At 41.0% G+C, this 18,578-nt stretch overlaps 1 protein-coding gene across 3 annotated transcripts in view; it reads left to right on the top strand.

Annotated features, from left to right (window-relative positions):
- DDR1 (discoidin domain receptor tyrosine kinase 1) overlaps nt 1-18,578 on the top strand; it is a 1,200,914-nt gene that overhangs the window by 537,732 nt on the left and 644,604 nt on the right. For all 3 annotated transcript variants that reach the window (XM_044083163.1, XM_044083162.1, XM_044083159.1), the window contains exon 3: nt 5,387-5,455. The gene's annotated coding sequence lies outside the window, so the exon portion shown is untranslated. The remainder of the gene's footprint in view (nt 1-5,386; nt 5,456-18,578) is intronic.

Here is an 18,578-nt window from a genome sequence, read left to right as displayed (position 1 = left end):
CATATCCCTAAAGTCAATTTCACAGGCCATTTCAAAAATACGTACAAGATTGTATATTGGGGGATTGAACAAGCTTGGCTTTTTTAAACACTTAGATATGTCAGGTTCAAATGTCCCACTGGACTTAAACCACAAACTGAGGTTTAATTTCCTACTAAAACATTACCTTAATGAATATAAAATACTTAGAAACAGGGTAAAAAAGCTCATCATCCATGATCGACAACATTACTTTTCTATACTCCAAAACAATAACAAAACAAATCCTCAGAAATTCTGGAAAGGTGTCTCCACTCTACTTAATCCCAGTAAACCTGTCACCCCCACCCCAGACCCTAATGCCCCAGATGCTGACTTAGCTACTCAATTCAACTCTTTTTTCATTGATTCTATTTTAAAATTAACCTCTTCTTTCTCTAACAACACTTTCGCCAACTCACCCCCATCCACCCCAAACAACACCCCACCCTGCACTACTACCACTCCCCCTCTCACATCTACTAACTCTGTACCCTCTACCTCTACTCCTACTCTCACTTCCTCCACATCTTCTTCACCCACTAATACCCCCTCTCCACACTCCCCACCATTCACACTAAGACCCATACCCACTTCTACTTTACAAAAACTACTTCAGAAACTAAAACCTAGCACTAATGCTCCTGATAACATCCCCTCCTATTTTCTTAACATATCTGCTGAAGCAACTGCCTACCCCATTAGCATACTAATCAATCGCTCTATCCAAGGAGGCATAGTTCCCCAAATCTGGAAAAAAGCCTTCATCATACCTTTACATAAGGGTGGTAACAATAACAATGTTAATAACTTTCACCCCATCGCTATCCTCTCTCCCATCGCTAAACTCCTGGAAAAATGTATTCAACTACAACTACTTCCTTATCTCTTAGATAACCACCTGCTAACTCCCACACAACATGGATTCAGACCTAATCACAGTACTATGACAGCACTCCTCTCCTTCCTTGAAACTGTAAATAAAGCCTGGGACTCAGGCCTTACTGTCTCTACCCTTCTACTCGACCTCTCTAAAGCCTTTGATACTATCTCACACAGGCTGCTTCTAACCAAACTTGCAAAACTTAACCTATCTCCCTCATCACTGAACTGGTTCTCCAGCTACTTAGCAAATAGATATCAAGCAGTAAAATGGAAAAAGGCAGCCTCCTCATTCCTTAATACCCCAACCGGAGTTCCCCAAGGCTCCATATTAGGACCCCTCCTCTTCAACATATTTATAAATGATTTCCATACCACTATCCCTCTCTCCAATATCATCCAATATGCAGATGATTCTACCATTATCTGCTCTGCCACATCTATCCCCTCCTTCCTAAAACTAACCCAGGATGCTTTTTCTACCACTGAGCAATGGGTGAAAGATAATCACTTGGCACTAAATGCCTCTAAAACCAAGTTAATGATTTTCACCCCTTCTAAAGTCAACTCTATCAATATAAACACCTTCTCTATTACTAGTCAAAATAACATTCCTCTGGAGCTAGTGTCAGAGACCAAACTACTTGGAGTCCAAATTGACAACCAACTAAAATTCAACTCCCATCTACAACTAAATATCAAAAAAACCCATCAAAAAATTGGTATGCTTTATCGGCAAAAGTACTTCCTTACAACTGCCACTAAAATCACTCTTTCCACTTCCTTTCTTATTCCTTCCCTTCTCTATGGAGCCCCTCTTCTAACTAATCTGCAAACATCTTTAAAAACACAGCTCTCCTCCTGTTACAATAAAATTGCCAGGTTTGCTACCAGCCAAAAGTCTTCTACCCACCATTGTTCCTCTCTCCAACTAAAATGGCTAGAACTACCCAAACATCTCACCTATACTCAACTGTCCCTCGGTCATAAGCTCATTTTCAACCCCTCCCTCTGTCCCTCCCTCCCACTGTCTTTAAACTGCACCTTCCTGATAAAGTATTAAGGTCCAACAACCAAAATCTACTTGAAATATATAAACCTACTCGTCCCCCAGGCAAAAATCTTCTATCACATGGCCTTGCACGCCTCTGGAACTCCCTACCTCCATCCATTCGTACCACCTCTAACCATTTTAATTTCAAAAAATCTCTTCATTCCTACCTAGCATTACAGTGGGAATGCTCCTGCTTCCACCCCATATAACAAACACTAAAATTCACAAGTCCTCCTAACTCTAGCACTCTCATTAAATTTAGGGCATCTGCTAGAATACTGTCTTGAGATTCTGCAAGAATACTAACTCTTAACTTGTACCGAATTCTCATTTTAACTTTGTACACCCCTTATAATTTGTATTTGATACAAGTTTCATAAATTGTCAACTTATTTGTAATGTTTGTTTATAATATGGATTTCCTACTTGAATTGTTACAATGTATAATGCATTTGTATTGTTTGTTTTAATATGTATTCCTGCTTGAATTGTTAAAAATGTATAATCATCTCTAATAACCTAATGTAACATTATTTTGTCTGGAGCTTTTCTCCCCAGGACTCCATTGAAAACGGGTTCATCTTGGCCCAATGGACTATCCTGGTAAACCAACTGCAAATAAATAAATAAATAAGTCAAGTAAAAGATCAGCAGTGTTACCCCTTCGTGCAGGCCCAAAACTAAATCCTTTTGCCAACAAATTGGCATGAGCTGTATCTAAACACTTAGTAGAATAATTGTAGATCTTAAAATCATCGGTGGTGTTACTTATAACTTCAGGGCCAGAATGTATTTCACTAACATCATTTAAAAGATCACCACTAATGTCAGTAAATTGCGTTGTCATAAAGTGCCATAGAAAAAGGTGCAATGTCATTATTGAAGCAGTCATTAAAAAGTTCACTATTACCTTTTATTTCACTACATTCAAGGTTTAATGTTTCTTCCGTTGTTGTTGCCAAACAGCATTTTTCTTTTTTGGAAGAGCTTCCTGCATTAGATAGTTCAAATTTGCTGTCTCTCAATTGTAATCTCAGCGAAAAACTGAACTGTTTCACCCATAACTTTCATTCTGTGTTTCTTTATTCATGTTTGAATTCTTATTTTGGTTGTAATTTTTAATACGTTCAGAACGCCATATCGGTCCAGCCTGTGGTGATGAGGAAATGGCATCACAGAAATTTCCCCGCCTTTGAGAACTCTGATTCGATGTCACTTCCTCTTCTGCGTTCAAATGCTGTTGACTGGGTAAACTATTAGCTTCAGCTTGATGTGATGGCGTAAAGGGATATGTACAGTTCTTAGCGTACATGTCAATGTCCCTTTTTATCTTTTTTTTGCTTCCTAATAAATATTTCTGAATATATACCATCCACCTTTGAAATAATACTGTCATAGTTCGTTTTATAAAAGTCAAACAGCAAATCTTTGTGAATGCTATTGTCAAGCCTCTCTAAAATGTTATTCAGTTTGTCTATCTCATAGGTTTTATTTCACATAATGAGCCTCATAATGTCAAAGCCAGCATGACCAAAAATCAGGTGAAGCTCATTAACCACATCATTCTCTGCAGTCAAATCATTAGGAGAGCACCAAAGCCTCAATTCTTTTGGCACTTGTTTTAAGTCAATGTTCTCTTGCAAATAGATATTTTCAAGCTGCAACTTTTTGAACTTTAACGGTGCACTGTCAAATTGTCTTAAGATTTTCAAACATTGAAGGACCACGAACCTGAACATTTTGAGTCTGTTTCTGCTTGCTAAAACCACTGGTCTTGTTAAAACTGAAAGGGTTATTTTTCCAATAAGCAAATGTTCCATTGTCCAAGCTATTTACTCCACTTTGTTCAGTCATCCTTATAGTTATATCAGGAGGGCTAGCCTGTGTTAATGGCAGTCCCAAACTTGAATTACTACCATTACTACCATTACAGGCATTCAATGGCATACCCAAAGATTGCAAAAAGGTAGATTGTTGAGTCAGCTATTGGACAAACTGATGAAAAAGCTAGGCCAGATACCCATCTGGAACAGAAACATCTAAGAGTGTAGCTTCACCAGTACTGTTACCATCCATACCACACAACTCAGGAACCAATTTAGCCAGAAAATAAAAAATAGTAGATAGTAAAAAAAAAAAACTCCTTTATTCACCAGATAGATTCAGTTAAGCTCTTTCATCCCTAGTTTACATCAAGGAACTTCTTTAGAACTAAAACACACTTAAAATAGTAACATCAATTAATTCTCCACCAATCGGAGAGTTAAAAAACACATACCCAAAACTAACCAGAGCATCTTGAACTTTGTGAATTAAAATGGCAGTTTCTTTGTAATGCTTTTGTATATCCAGGGTTAAATGAATTTTCTGGTATTTCTTGCCTTTTAAAAATCCACCATTTTAAGGGTTAGTTTTGAGTATATGCTATTTAACTCTCTGATTGGTGGAGAATTAATTGATGTTACCATTTTAAGTGTGTTTTAGTATTGTGATTTAGTTCTGAAGAAGTCCCTTGATGTAAACCAGGGATGAAAGCGCTTAACTGAATCCGTCTGCTGAATAAAGTTTTTTTACCATCTACTGTTTTTTTATTTTCTGGTTAATTTTCTGAGATTATTGTTATAACTCTTCTGTCTGTATAAGATATCCAATATGAGTATGTTAAATAAAACAAAAGACAGCTTGATAGCCACATTATTAGAAGTTATACGTTTTAAAAAGTTTAACTAATTCCCATCACATGTAAAGGTCAAACTCTTAACTTCAACTGTTAATATTGTTTGTTAAATAGCAATAAACACTCCTACCTGTGTTACAGAAAACTATTAAAAATTCAGAAGCAGTATCCAAGCTAAGGATTGGAAATAAGTTCTTAAAATATATTTTCCTGGTGTTGCTGAGGCAGACAAAAGACACAATTTTAAAAGTCTCTTTTTGTATGAGTTTTGTTTCTGTGTAAAACTGGGCATTTATTAAATCTAAAAATAATCTATGTTTGATAATCACTATTGTCCTTTATTTTCTTTTTGTAACTTTGGCACTTGTATTTATGAGTCTCAGTATTACAATAGACCTTGTGACCAAGGTGGCCTTGTCTGTGAGTCGGAAATTTAGGCTTTTGCCCAACATGTAAAAAAAAATAATCAATTACACATTTAGTTTTCTGAGTTTGACTTGATTTGCCATCAGGCACTGTGGCAGCAGTGAGGTAAAATTTATTATATTACTTTAACTCTAGCTAAGCTTGCCTAGGGCTTTTAAAACTGATTTCTAATCGGTAGAATAAATCTTTTTAAAGCCTGATATGCATTTGATTTTTTTAATGTTTATTATTCACTGGATATCTTAAGAGCATTTTATTTTGTATTATAAATGTGTATAAATCATTTCTTATGTTTAACAGTAATTGTTTTAATTGTTTGTGTCTTTTAGGTTATTGAACTTACAAATGTATGGCTTGCAGTACTAGAATATATAAAGCCTCTTTTGCCTAAAGTAAAGGTAAGCAGAGTTTTCTATGGAAGATAGTATAAGGTTGAGCACTTTACAACAGGATTAGACAAGTCTAGTTCTCAAGTTGGGTGCTGTCTTTTTAACAGAGTGATTGAGGCACATTCTGAGTTGTGTTTGGATGCTTATATAGCTGCATTTTCTACCAGATAATTAAATTACTGAGGTAAATACCAAAAATAAAGAGATAATCCTTCTTCTCTGCCAAGCCATGGTAAGGTCATATCCTGTGTGCCTATCTATAGACATGTGTGTGTGTGTGTGTGTGTGTGTGTGTGTGTGTGTGTGTGTGTGTGTGTGTGTATATTTATATATATATATATATATATATATATATATATATATATATATATATATACACACACACACACACACACAAACAAATACAAGTTTATGTATAAATGTGTGTATATTATATATAAAATGTATATAGAGTGGAGAGTGAGAGAGCTAACTATATATACTTATTTCATTTGTAACCAGTCTGACTCCTCCAATACGTGTTCAAGTCATACATTGTGTAGTTAAATGCATTTCTGGAGTGTATACAAGGATTAGGTGAGAAAAATACAGGGGAATGAGTATTCCTGAAAGAGAAGCTAGGTTTTCTTTACTGTAGACCAAAATTGATGGGAGAGGGACATCATTACAGTATACTAGGTCATGCTGGAGATGTGTAAAAGGGTAATCTCAAACAAGAAGCATTTTAGGATGAGATACCACCAGCCTGACTATAGAGACCAGCTACTTCCTAGATCTGTAAAAGTACTTCCTCATGGAGACGTGTGAGGACTCGTATCATAGAATGAGCTACTGGAAAAGACAGTGGAGATGGTACCCTCTGAGGCATTAGCATTTTTAAATACATTGAAAGACTATGTATGCAGTCAGCCAAATGATACTCAATGTATTATAAATGCACATCTAGAAAGGGGATTGTCTGTTGCTCATTGCCTGACTCCTCCAGGGAAAATGTATTAAAGTACTATGTGAAAAAGCTTATCCTACTATTTTTCAAGGTGTCCTCCTTTAAGTATGATACATCCCCCATCAGAATGTTTAATGAGCTTGCTGTGCCAAGTAATTTATGTGGAGGGTTATAATTTTGGGGATGAATGAGTGTGACCCAAAAACGAAAGGAAAAGTTTAGTGATAACACTTCTCTCTTTTATTTTTGTTGTCTTTCTTCAGTTTTTTCCCCTCTTCCATTCTCTTCTTCATGTTTCTGTTTCTTAAAAGCTTAGCTGATACACTGAACCAAAACCCATATACAGAGAATACCAGGAGAGAGAAAATGTCCAGTATTATGCATAAAATTACATTATGTTTTAATGAATTGCAAATTGTGTGTGTGTGTGTGTGTGTGTGTGTGTGTGTGTGTGTGTGTGTGTGTGTGTGTGTGTGTGTGTGTGTGTGTGTGTGTGTGTGCATGTGTCTATATATATGTGTGTATATGTATATATAAATATATATATATATATGTAGAGAGACAGAGAGTTTATAATCCCAGAATTATATACTTGATATCATAGTCAAATGAATGGTTTAGTAATCCACATAAAGATTTCATAAGTTAAAGTGTAAGCAATTAGTGGTGGAGATCAAGACTTACATTTCTAGAGAAGTTATCTACTAAGAGATTTCATGTCTGGTCCGAGAGCTCAACAAGATTACATATGTGTTCTTAGCAACCTGATTTGCAAGGTGTAGCAAGCAGTGCTGCTATAGGGAGAAGTTTAGTCACTAGCAGAGATATCACGGAATGGGCAAGGATGCCACAACAGGCAGCACTAAGGAAGAAAGAGCTGGGCGAAGGAGGAGAGCATGAATGATCAGAAAATGTAAATGCTGAGGAGAGTACCGGTTATGAGGGAATCAGGGAATGAGGTAATGGAATACCTGCAGGGGCTGGGTAAGCATGTTAATAATGTGCTCGGGCTAACACCAGTAGTTAGGAAAGTTAAGAGGAGTGCAAATGAATTAGATGAGACAGGTACAGAGCTGGTGAAAGCATGATCACATGAGGGAACATTATGTCAGCTCGGCTTATTATCTTACCATTAGGTAATACTGTACCAACAGTTCCATTTTTGGTTAATGTCTGTCACTGTCTGGAAAAGTACTGCTTGGTTGAGGTCTGTGACATGTAGTTACAGTGTTCTTTAGCCTAGAAACACAGACAGTTCAGTGCCCTGTTTTTTTTTTTGTGTGTGTGTATTCTGAGCATATGGAATAAAAGTAGTTCAAGACTTTAAATGACTAGAGTCTGAATTTTGCAGGAAAGTATTTTGTATACAGTGGTTAAGGAGCCACTAAGAATCATTTCCTTGGTTTCTTAAGTGCTGGAGCTTGCAATGCTGAATACTAAAAGGCTGAAAAAAAGACTGAAAATACAGGAGAAAAGCAAATATCAAACATCACCCTTATCTTTAAACTTTTTTTTTTTTTGCAGGGGAGAAATCTCCCCTGCACCACCTGATGTGAACAAAAGCTCCCTACAACCACAGAGTTAACTCCAAGATCTCCATACCTCAGAGAAAATGGAATATTCTGAAATATGGGACTTGGTGTACATAATTCCAGATTTTCAGTCATCCATTCTCCATGTTTCGGATCTTAGCATTGCAACCCTTGTCATTTTAAACAGTTACTTGTTCACAGCTATGTAGCTGAAATATTTTATTATTGAGTTGTTGTGTTATTTCCATGGAGGCACTAGTTTTTTTTCCTGACTTGTTGTCTGTAGCTTGTTGAATGCAGTCTACCATTTATTTTAGGATGATGGACTGGATGAGATGGCTACAGGCTATCCTGATGGACAGCTCATTTTACCTGCTGTTGGTAAGAAAGCCAGGACTGACATATTGACTGTCTTCCACCCAGCAACAAATGACAGCATATTTATATAAATTCTAAGTTACATTATTAAACAAACCAAGACAAAATCATTCTCATGGACATCAACAACCCCCTCCTAAACCCTTCAAATGTAGACTTCAAGGCACCCTAATAAGTCAAAGCCTTACTCAGCAAAAGTTGTCTTAAGTCCAAACTGTAAAACAGACAATTTTTCAGGAGTAGGTAATCAGCTTGACTTAGTATCAAAATGGCAATTGTCCCATGATTTACCCTATATTTAACAACCAAAAACATTCCTCCTAAACTAATTTTTTTCCATTCAAAAACAACAAAAATGAAGCATTACAAAATGAGGTTTCTCAAGTAAACTGGGACTTATTACTAGGTGTACAGCAAAACATTAGTTACTTCCCTTGCTAACACCCTTTTCCACTTACAAAACTAATACTTTGGTGTTAATGCCTCCAGACTCCTTAAGCCATTATATAAATAAAGGTTACCAAAGATCTCAAAGCACAAATGACAAGAAACAGCTTGCCGTCTATGGACAAGAAACACTTAATAATAAAACAGAAAATAATTTCTAATGCTTAGGAATCAAAAAAATCTACCATATGAAGCAAAAACATTTTCCTAATTGCATTTCAAACCTCACTCCAAAACAGCAAGGAAAAAACCTCGGACAATCGACTAATTAACTGTATGACACCCCCAAAGACTCTTTAAAAGATGACATAGTATCTATAGTTTCAGCATTTTTATTCCTGATTGACTTCCTAAAGGAATTCTCCTCACTGTCCCCACCAGCCCAACAGCCATAAACTTAAGCAATAAGATAACAGAACCTACAACGGATTATCTACTTTTCTCTTTCAGAAAAAATGATTAAAAGATGTTCAAACTCTTTTAGATAAAATCCTTTTTGATGTTCCCATAGGAATCGATGTCCGTCCGTCCTGGATTATATCACTTTTTAAGATTGCATTCTCCATTGACTAAAACATCTCAGCACCATCTACTTTACTAAATGTTTTATACATGAATAGTGGAAAACAGCAATAACTGAACCTAACACCAAACATTATCCCCCGGATTTACGAAGCCTGTTATAGCGTGCAGGATTAGTTTAAGAGCTATTTTCGGCAATATGGCCGACGTGCGATCCAGGAACAAGCTACTGGGACATGCATGTGAGCTCTTATAATAATCCTGCACAGACCGAGCTCCTGTATGCAAATTACCCTCATTTGCAGGTGAAAACCATGCAAATGAGGGTAATTTGCAATCCAGGAAGCAGGCAGCTGTCAGTGCAGGACGAGTGCAGTCTGCAGAAATGTACTCGGTTAGTAACAGAGTACAGTTCTGCAAACTACAAAACTGAGCTATGACAGCTCCAAATAAAGGCTGCATACCATTGATGAAGCATGCCAATGGCCAAGTAGAAGGCCATTGGCATTGCAAAATGTGTAAAAAATAAAAAACCCAACTTTTAATGTTTTTTTGCTGATCTTGCAAGTTTAAGCATAGGGCAGCAGTGCGCAAATGGGATCGGGGGAAAATAATAAAACAAACCTAAAATAAGCATACTAACTAAATGCAGTACTCAGCCATGCAAGTCAATGGCAGGCATAAGGCAACCTGGCCAGTGAGTAATGGTTGCTAAGGGGGGAGGGCTCAGTGTGGGACATGTAACTCTGCATTAGCAGGCAATCCTATGCAAATGAGGGGAAGGATAGTGAATCCCAGATTTCCCCAGGGTGTGAGGCAGGTCCCAAGAGTGTAAGAGTAGAAATAGCTGGGTGCAAGACTAGGATATAGGTGACATCATGGGGGTGTGTGTCAGTCGTACTGTAAGTGGACTGGAGCCCTGTGGCTCGGGACTTCTCCTAACTTAGCACAGCTAAGCTAGAAGTGTGTCCAAATGGCCTAGCACTCCTTATAAAGTGTAAGCGGGTGTGCACACCGAGTTTCATAGGAAGAAAAAGGAAGTTAAACCAGGAAATAGCAGCTCTGTGCACATTTGAGCACTCTGTTTGCGCTGCACGCACACAGGCTTAAACAGGAAGGCAATGGGAAGGGAAAACAGCAGTAGGAAGTTAATCAAGGAGAACTAGCTGAGTTGCCAGGTGAAATGTATCAGAATCAGCTAATTACACAGGCAGCAGACCAGCCCAGCCCAGCCCAGAACACAACTATAAACCAAGCAAACATCTTCCCCCCTGGTTTTTCCACACTCTACACCACCGGTGTATACAAGCGGGGAAATTTAAAAAAACAAACCTACAAAATGAGAAGGGCTGCAGCAGGCAACATAGAACAACATGTGCAAGAGGTTGAGGGTGGTGAGGATGTGAATGCTGCTGAACAACCCACAGTGTGGAGACAGAGAAGAGTGTACAGACCCAGGGTAACCTACCAGGGGCTACATGAACTGGAGACAGTGGAGCGCTATAGGGTGGACAAAGACTTCCTACAGCAAACTGTTGAGCTGTGCAGGCCACACTGGCCGAGGGGAACCCATCCCAGTGTATACCAAGGTATGTGTAGGCCTAGGTATGCTAGCCACAGGTACCTCCCAAACCACAACTGGGGATATCATGGGTATTTCACAGGGATCAGCATCCAGAATATTCCACCAGTTCCTGGATGCCATGTCAGCACATGCCAGTGAGCACATATATTTCCTCAACACACATGAGGTGTTGACCAGCAATATGCATCTCTTCCACCAAATAACAAACTACCCTAGGGTAGTGGGTGCTATAGACTGCATGCACTTATGCATCAAAGCACCACCCAGTGAGCAGGGTAGGGCCTACATCAACCGCAGGGGCATCCCCGCCATCAACTGCCAGGTCATATGTGATGCCCAGGGCATTATACTGAATGTGTGTGCTGGCTGCCCTGGAAGCTATGATGATTCACACATATGGCAACAGACGCAGCTGTACCACAGATATGCCGATGTGGACATCCCCTACGGTCACCTAGTGGGGGATGCTGGGTACCCACTGGAGCCGTGGCTGATGACACCCATCAGAAATGCACACACACCTGAACAACAACACCATAATGAGGCACATGCACAGGCCAGGCATATAACAAAGCGCGTGTTTGGGATGCTCAGGTCACGGTTCCAGTGTCTGGACACATCCAGTGGAGCCCTGCAGTATTCACCAGCTACATGTACCCAAATTATTATGGTATGTGCTATGGTACACAATATGATCCTGTGGAAACAGCTGCAGCAGGAACAGCATGGGGCAGGGCCAAACAGAGTCCCCACCATTGCCAAGGCCCGTACAGGCACAGATTGACTCGGAGGAGGAACAACCTGAGCCTGCCCCAGTAGGCAGAAGGGGGCATGCCCAGTATGCCCTGGCCTTGGCAAAGAGGCAACACATAGCATATGCACTGACACAGTAGTGGCCCAGGGAATTACACCTCTCTCTGACTCGCACAGACAGTAAAAGGGATGCCAAACATGACACTACCTGTGCCCAACCATGTATAGGGAGTGTACTACGTGCATCTGACATAGGCAGCCCTCTGGCACCATCCTCAAGTCCAGCACACCCTCAAGGTAAGTCAGTCAACCTACCAATTGCCAAATGGAGTAGAATGTGTTTTTACCCGTAGCTATGGTATGTATATAAACATGCAAGTGATTTGGGTGGCCGAATGTCAAAGCAGCAGACAGTAGACACCCACAGTGGCATCATGACATCTGTAACACATACTGGAGTCACCATAGTAGCCAGTACTACACAGGGTGACAAAACCCACTGCAGGAAATGGCCTGAGTGACATGGGTATCCATAAGAGCCACACATGCCAGTCAGGAAGGTTCACATACCCAACAACAGTCTCAGCCAGCAGGACAGGTGAAGAATAACACAAACAAATTCTGTACTGTGGCCTCTGAATGTGCCCTATGGGTAACCCCTACCCCAGGCCTACACAGACAGACCACAGCAGGCCAGCCAGTTGGATGTAAGTTGTGAAGGCTAGGAAGTCAGAAACTAATATGTAGGTAAACAAAGCTAGGATCTGTAGTACACTGGTAAGCCTCTAGCCAGCAGGATAGTTAAGACTACAGACTTAAATGGAGTACCTGACATATCAGTACAGTCCTAGCAAATGTGTACAAGTGTCAGGTGCACCCTCCCATCCAACATACACTTATAATAACAGTCAGGTGTGCCCCCCCCCACTCCTGTGTAGAACAGTTGAAACAGTCAGGTGCCCCCCCCCCCCCCACTATGCAGAAATGTAGCAACAGTCAATGGCAAATGACTGATGGATAGCCTGCAGACACAGCATGCTACCTGATGGTGTACAACACAAAGGACAGCACTGCAGAATAAACTACCTGGACGTGATCCACACATGCAACACAAATGGCCATACTGGGCATGCTCACACACTTAGAGGAATAAAGGCAATGTCAGTCAACAACATACTGAGAGGTCATACTGGGCATGCTCACACACGAACACATGAAGGCCATGACTGCAAACACCAGTGGACCAGACATATCTGGAAGTCGCAGTTCTCAGTGCGGACACATATCAGTATGCACCACTCCTGCCTTGCACATACAGTGGATAGCAATACAAATATGCAAGGACAACACACTATAATAAGCCACAGGCACATGAGCATAGATGTGTAGAAGATGGTGACCATGACAAGGAGCCATGCGGGCCTGTCCCAACTGGCACACAGCCAAAGGGCCACCAACACGAGGTGTGTATGTAGCCCATTGCAGATACTAGCCACCAGTACCTGTCAGCATGACAGACTATGTGGTGCATATGCCAGCTGAGCAACAAGACCATACAAGGAAGTAGCCACCTAGTAGCTGTATACACATACCTGTGACATATGACCCCGTGTGGCATGTCACCCCCTACATAAATGGGGTATGGCCCATGCACACACTGCCCTCCCCATAGCAGTAGTATGACAAGCCTGCTGAGGTCATCCAATGTGAATTACACCTTTGGGAGAGCTATAGCTCAGTAATATGCATGGTGTGTCCCATAACTGCATACTGCTGTCATGATAGACTAGTTAGGTAGTAGCACTAACCCCAGACCTGTCAACTGTGTGAGCGTGTTTGTGTACGTGCCTGTCTGTCTCTGAATGTGTAGAGAGAAATGCTTGCTAGGCTATTCACACTCCGTACAGTACATATATTCAACTTTGGCAAGGCTGCTGATGTCACTCACCTAGAAATACACCTCTGGGAAAGTGATAGCCCATAATCACCGTAGCACGTTCTGTAACTGCGTACTGCTGTAGTGTGATAAACTAGTTAGGTAGGTGTTCGAACCCCAGACCTGGCAACTGTGTGTGTGTGTGTGCGTGTGTGTGTGTGTGTGTGGCTGTGCGTGTGTGTGTGTGTGTGTGTGTGTGTGTGTCTGTCTGAGTAGACAGCAATGGTTTTTAGGCCACTCACATTCCATATAATACATACTTTGGCAAAGCTGCTGATGTCACTCACCTAGAAATACACCTCTGGGAAAGTGATAGCCCAGTAATCACTGTAGCGCATTCTGTAACTGCGTACTGCTATGTACAATTGCTGTTGTATGGTTATTTGTGAGTCATACATGCACATATATATATATATATATATATATATATATATATACACCTATAGCTGTCTATCTGTCTACATTTACAGATGTATATCTGTCCATATGTCCATGCATGTTCAGCCTATATGTGTGGCCTATACCTCATTCTCTTGGCAATTGACATGGATGACCTTAGGACTGAGGTCAGTCATTCGTGCCAACACGTACGTGTTTCAGACTTATCATCTACTTCAATATATGTGTTCTACTACATATAACTGTGTAACTTGCAATGTTTTAAGTGTATTAGAGCATGATATGAGGGGTTGGGAGGGTGGCCTAATGGTTAAGGTGTTTGCCTTACAAACACAAGGTACAGGGTTTGAGTCTCACAGGGGGTGGCTAGGCCAAAATGGGGGGCAGTTGTAGGGGCAGTAGCCTAGTATCTATGATCTGAATATGAATAATATCCCTATATGTACCCACATTATGGTGCACAATGTCCGGGATTCATGCATTAAGAGGTTGTGTGATGTGATATTACTACATTTCCTGTGCTGTTGACTGATTGTGCTGGATGATATGTATGTGAAATAAGTGGGTATGTACATCTGCCATGGTTTACTGGTAAATCAGGTAGTGTATGATATGTAGGGTCCCGGGTTTGGGCCTTGCAGAGGTTGTATATTTTGTTTCAGGGCAGAACACCAGCTGTCGGATACAGAGTGAGTTAGAGACATTGGAGTGGTTGTACGTGGGTGTGCGCTGGTTTGCGCAGAGCTCTAGTTGCATTTCCTTACACTCAGTTAGCATCTACTTAGCTCAATCTATGTAGGCAATGCTTACCCCAGCACAAATACACATACACATGCTTACAACTGCTTATCCATGCGTACTACTGCTGTTATGTGCTTACACCTGCTTACTAGTGCCCTAGTCATTATGACACTTCACATGTGCATTTAAGCCAGTACTCCTGTGCAAATATAAATATTATTTAGTAGGTTATACAGCACAATGATGTTAACATATGGATTTCACATGGAAAATAGGATGTGCAGCAGTGGGACTCGACCCGGGAATGCGTGCGCATTTGGCGGATGCTCTGCCCACTACACTATTGCTGTTCTGCTTCATTTGCATATGTCTACCACAATGACATACCCATGTTCCCTTCCGGCCCCCAAGCTCCACGTACACAGCATCCATCCATTCCCCAGTTGCTAGACCTGCCATACCACACCTCCACACATTTCCCTCTCTTCATGTCTCGGTACTCCTCCAGTATACTGTCCCAACCCAAGCGTTTGCAGGCTCTTCGTCCATTTAGTCCAGTTACGTACCAGCCTTCCCTTGATCCTCCTCCGATACTGGTGGAGACATCGATGTGACCCACAACTGTTGATTCATCCCGACAGGGATGGACTTGTTGTTGTGTCAAGAGTAGACCTAGCTGGTCTACAGTGTTTCTTCCACTGGTAGCATCCTGCCAGGGTTATGTGTAGCAGTAGTTTCCTCACACACCTGGCCAGCCTCATCTCCTGGTTACACGGAACTAACGCCCCAGGTGTGACATACTGTGCATGAAGCATGCTCACACACCCCCACGGTGTGCACCATATATCATTACTCCCTTCGGTATTATGCAGGACTACTGTTTTCACAGTATGATTGGAAAAGCACTGTTCTGTGATGCACATAGACTGCTCATAATACTGTGGTTGAGCAATGGACACGTGTGCTGGTATTAATCTACACACTTGTATACATTTCCTATACTGTTGGATGACTGTGCTGGATGATGTGTTTGTGATCACAGCAGCTGAATGTGTATCCGTCATGGCTTAGTGGAACTCACGTCAACTATAGTGTGCAGGGTCGGGGGTTTGCAACCTGGCAGTGCAGATTATTTTGTTAATGGCCACAACAACAGCTGTTGGTTACAGGGTGACTAAGGCACTGTAGAATATTTGTAGGCAGGTATGCACTGGTTTGCGTGAAGCACAGCATTGCTGACCTCTGGTTGCAGTGTCTTGCACTGAGTTAGCCTCTACATTGCTTCAACAGTATGGTAATCGCATACCGGCGGCCAAACAGGCTTGCACCCGGTTGCTCCCACATACACACATGCAACTTCGTGTATTTAGTTCACATTTGTCAACCGGGACAAACTGTATGCTTGTCCATTGTCAGCGGTGGCCCGGGGAGTAGAGCTCCACATTGACCCCAGCTACTTATTCCTATTAATACTGGGGTGTTCACATTCATAGAGGGTAACAGACATAACATAGCTATATCCCCCACTCTTCATGCGTAGTTTACGTTAACATGTCAGTATTATCCATGCTTAGGTCAGGTTTACATGTTAGGTATGACTGTTGACAAAGGGCAGTTTAAGGTGAAGTTGGATTCTTGTTTAACAGATCTGGATAGGTTACATGCAGGTATTCGGGGTAGGTGTAGTTATTCCATACCTGTGTGGTACAGTGGAGGGGAATAGTTAAGGAGTAGGTAGGTAGTGGGGGTGATATTGTAACTGTATAGTAGCCTGTAGGAATAATTGGATGAGGAGCAATAGGAAAGGTTTGTCGGATGTTGGGATTTGTATGTGAGGCAGAACAAGAGGTGTCGGTTTCACTAGTTGATGTAGTGGTGAGCCTGTGCTGATCCAAGTATGCTTGTGGTGTTCCTTCATGTGTTATTTACATGTGTCCTATGGGACAGCTGTGATACTACATGTGGGCTGGGGTTCCAGATACTGGCAATATAGTGGGGGAAGAGGGTGTCACCTACCTGTAACCTTAAACATTAATAGAAATGAACAGGGGATGATAGTTACATGTAGTGCATGGGGCACAAAGAGGGGAGTTAGTAGGGGAATTATCCAGGGATGTGCAGGACAGCTGCAGGGAAGGTCCAGAGCTGGCCATGTTGTCTACAACAGCTGTGCATATACACTGCATTTGGTGTTTGCGTTGGACACTCACACCCCTGGGTGGAGGTGACGACTACAATAAAAGCTTGTGATGCCAATTAGATCGGCTTACATGCATACAATGGGGTGTTGCGACCATGTGTTCATAGGTGTTGTGTAGTGGGTTATGCAACAATACACATGGTTGTACCATATTATGCCATGTAAACTGGACTGTGCTGCGGTGGGATCCATATTGGGGATGGCTGCCCGTTAGGCGAAAGCATACCTGTCGACCGTACAGTTTCCACAGACTGTCCAGAGTTTGCCTCATAATTTTGGTGTGTTCCTCTTACAATCTGCACCTGTCTGGCAAATACCTGGGAACTGAAGTCATTAAATACAGACAAGTATTTGAGTCTAAGACTCCACATCCTTCAGATGAGTTATGCTAATGCATAACCTATTATTCTATCAGCTTTCAACGGTTGTAAGTGGAATATTCAATTTCTGTCCCTATTTGTCCCCCCAACAGTTTAGGTTCTGTCCAGAGGTTTTACTCTAAGAGGTTGAGAGGTATGGGCGGAAGCTCTGCCCAATTCGCAATATTACTTACATCCACGGGGTGGTCCAAATACAACTGCGCCAGCCTACACCTGCACGCCTAGGCCCATAATTGCATACCCATAATTCCCCCACCTGCCCCTCCTCTACAGCACTCATCCTTACTGTGGGTGCAGGTGGGGTCTAACCACACCACTACACACTGCCCACTCTCCACATCTCGGGACCCATGTCATACGTTGTCTCGACCCCATGGGTCATCAGGCTTGCCCAACCTAGTGGTCTGTGTACGTACACAGCCTGGTTAGATAAATCGTTACAGGGACTGACTCCAATCATCATCAATTTTTGGGATGTCCCACAAGGGACACTGATGTCTTTGTTTCAAGATTAGACTTGGCGGGTCTCTCCCACTGGTAGTGTCCTGCCTGTAGTCCAGGAAGCAGTGGTGTGTTTACTTTTATTGTGTGTCTGTATGTTTCACCGGTCTAGCTGGGGGGGGGAGGTTGATGCTACGTGTTACACGTTTGTTGATTGGACCCCTCACCCCCATTTGCATGGCCTGTGAACATATGTAATTCTTAACTGCTGTATCATATCCTAGCTATAAATATGTGTATATTTACACACACACACACACATATATATATATATATATATATATATATATATATATATATTTGTATATGTATGCATACATATATATATATGTATATATATATATATATATATATATATATATATATATATATATATATGTATATGCATATATATATATATATATATATGTATATATATATATATATATATATATATATATATATATATATATATGTATGTATATATTGCTGTGTATATATATATATAGATATATATATATATATATATATATATATCTATCTAATGACATATGGATGTATGGGTGTTTACGGTTAGCTGTATTCTGAGTTGTAAATACATTACTACAAGGGTTTCTTCGTGTTTTTTTTTCAGTGTACTGTTGCTGTTGAACACATGGGGACTGTTGGTGGGGATATGCGGACACTTATGTGTGGTCTCGCTCTTTTATGTACACATTCGGCTGTTCTACTTTGCAGGGGTGTATTTATTCTGAGAGCTCTGCTCTCAGCCACAACCCCTGCACTCGTCCACGCTCCGTGTAGCATTAGGTGTTCAGGCAGAGCACCTTCCT

Source organism: Protopterus annectens, chromosome 9.part0, assembly GCF_019279795.1.
Source record: "Protopterus annectens isolate FY-2018-M chromosome 9.part0, PAN1.0, whole genome shotgun sequence".
Lineage (NCBI taxonomy): Eukaryota > Metazoa > Chordata > Ceratodontiformes > Protopteridae > Protopterus > Protopterus annectens.
Note: the sequence above shows the minus strand (reverse complement) of the source record. Positions and strands in the feature narration are given on the sequence as shown.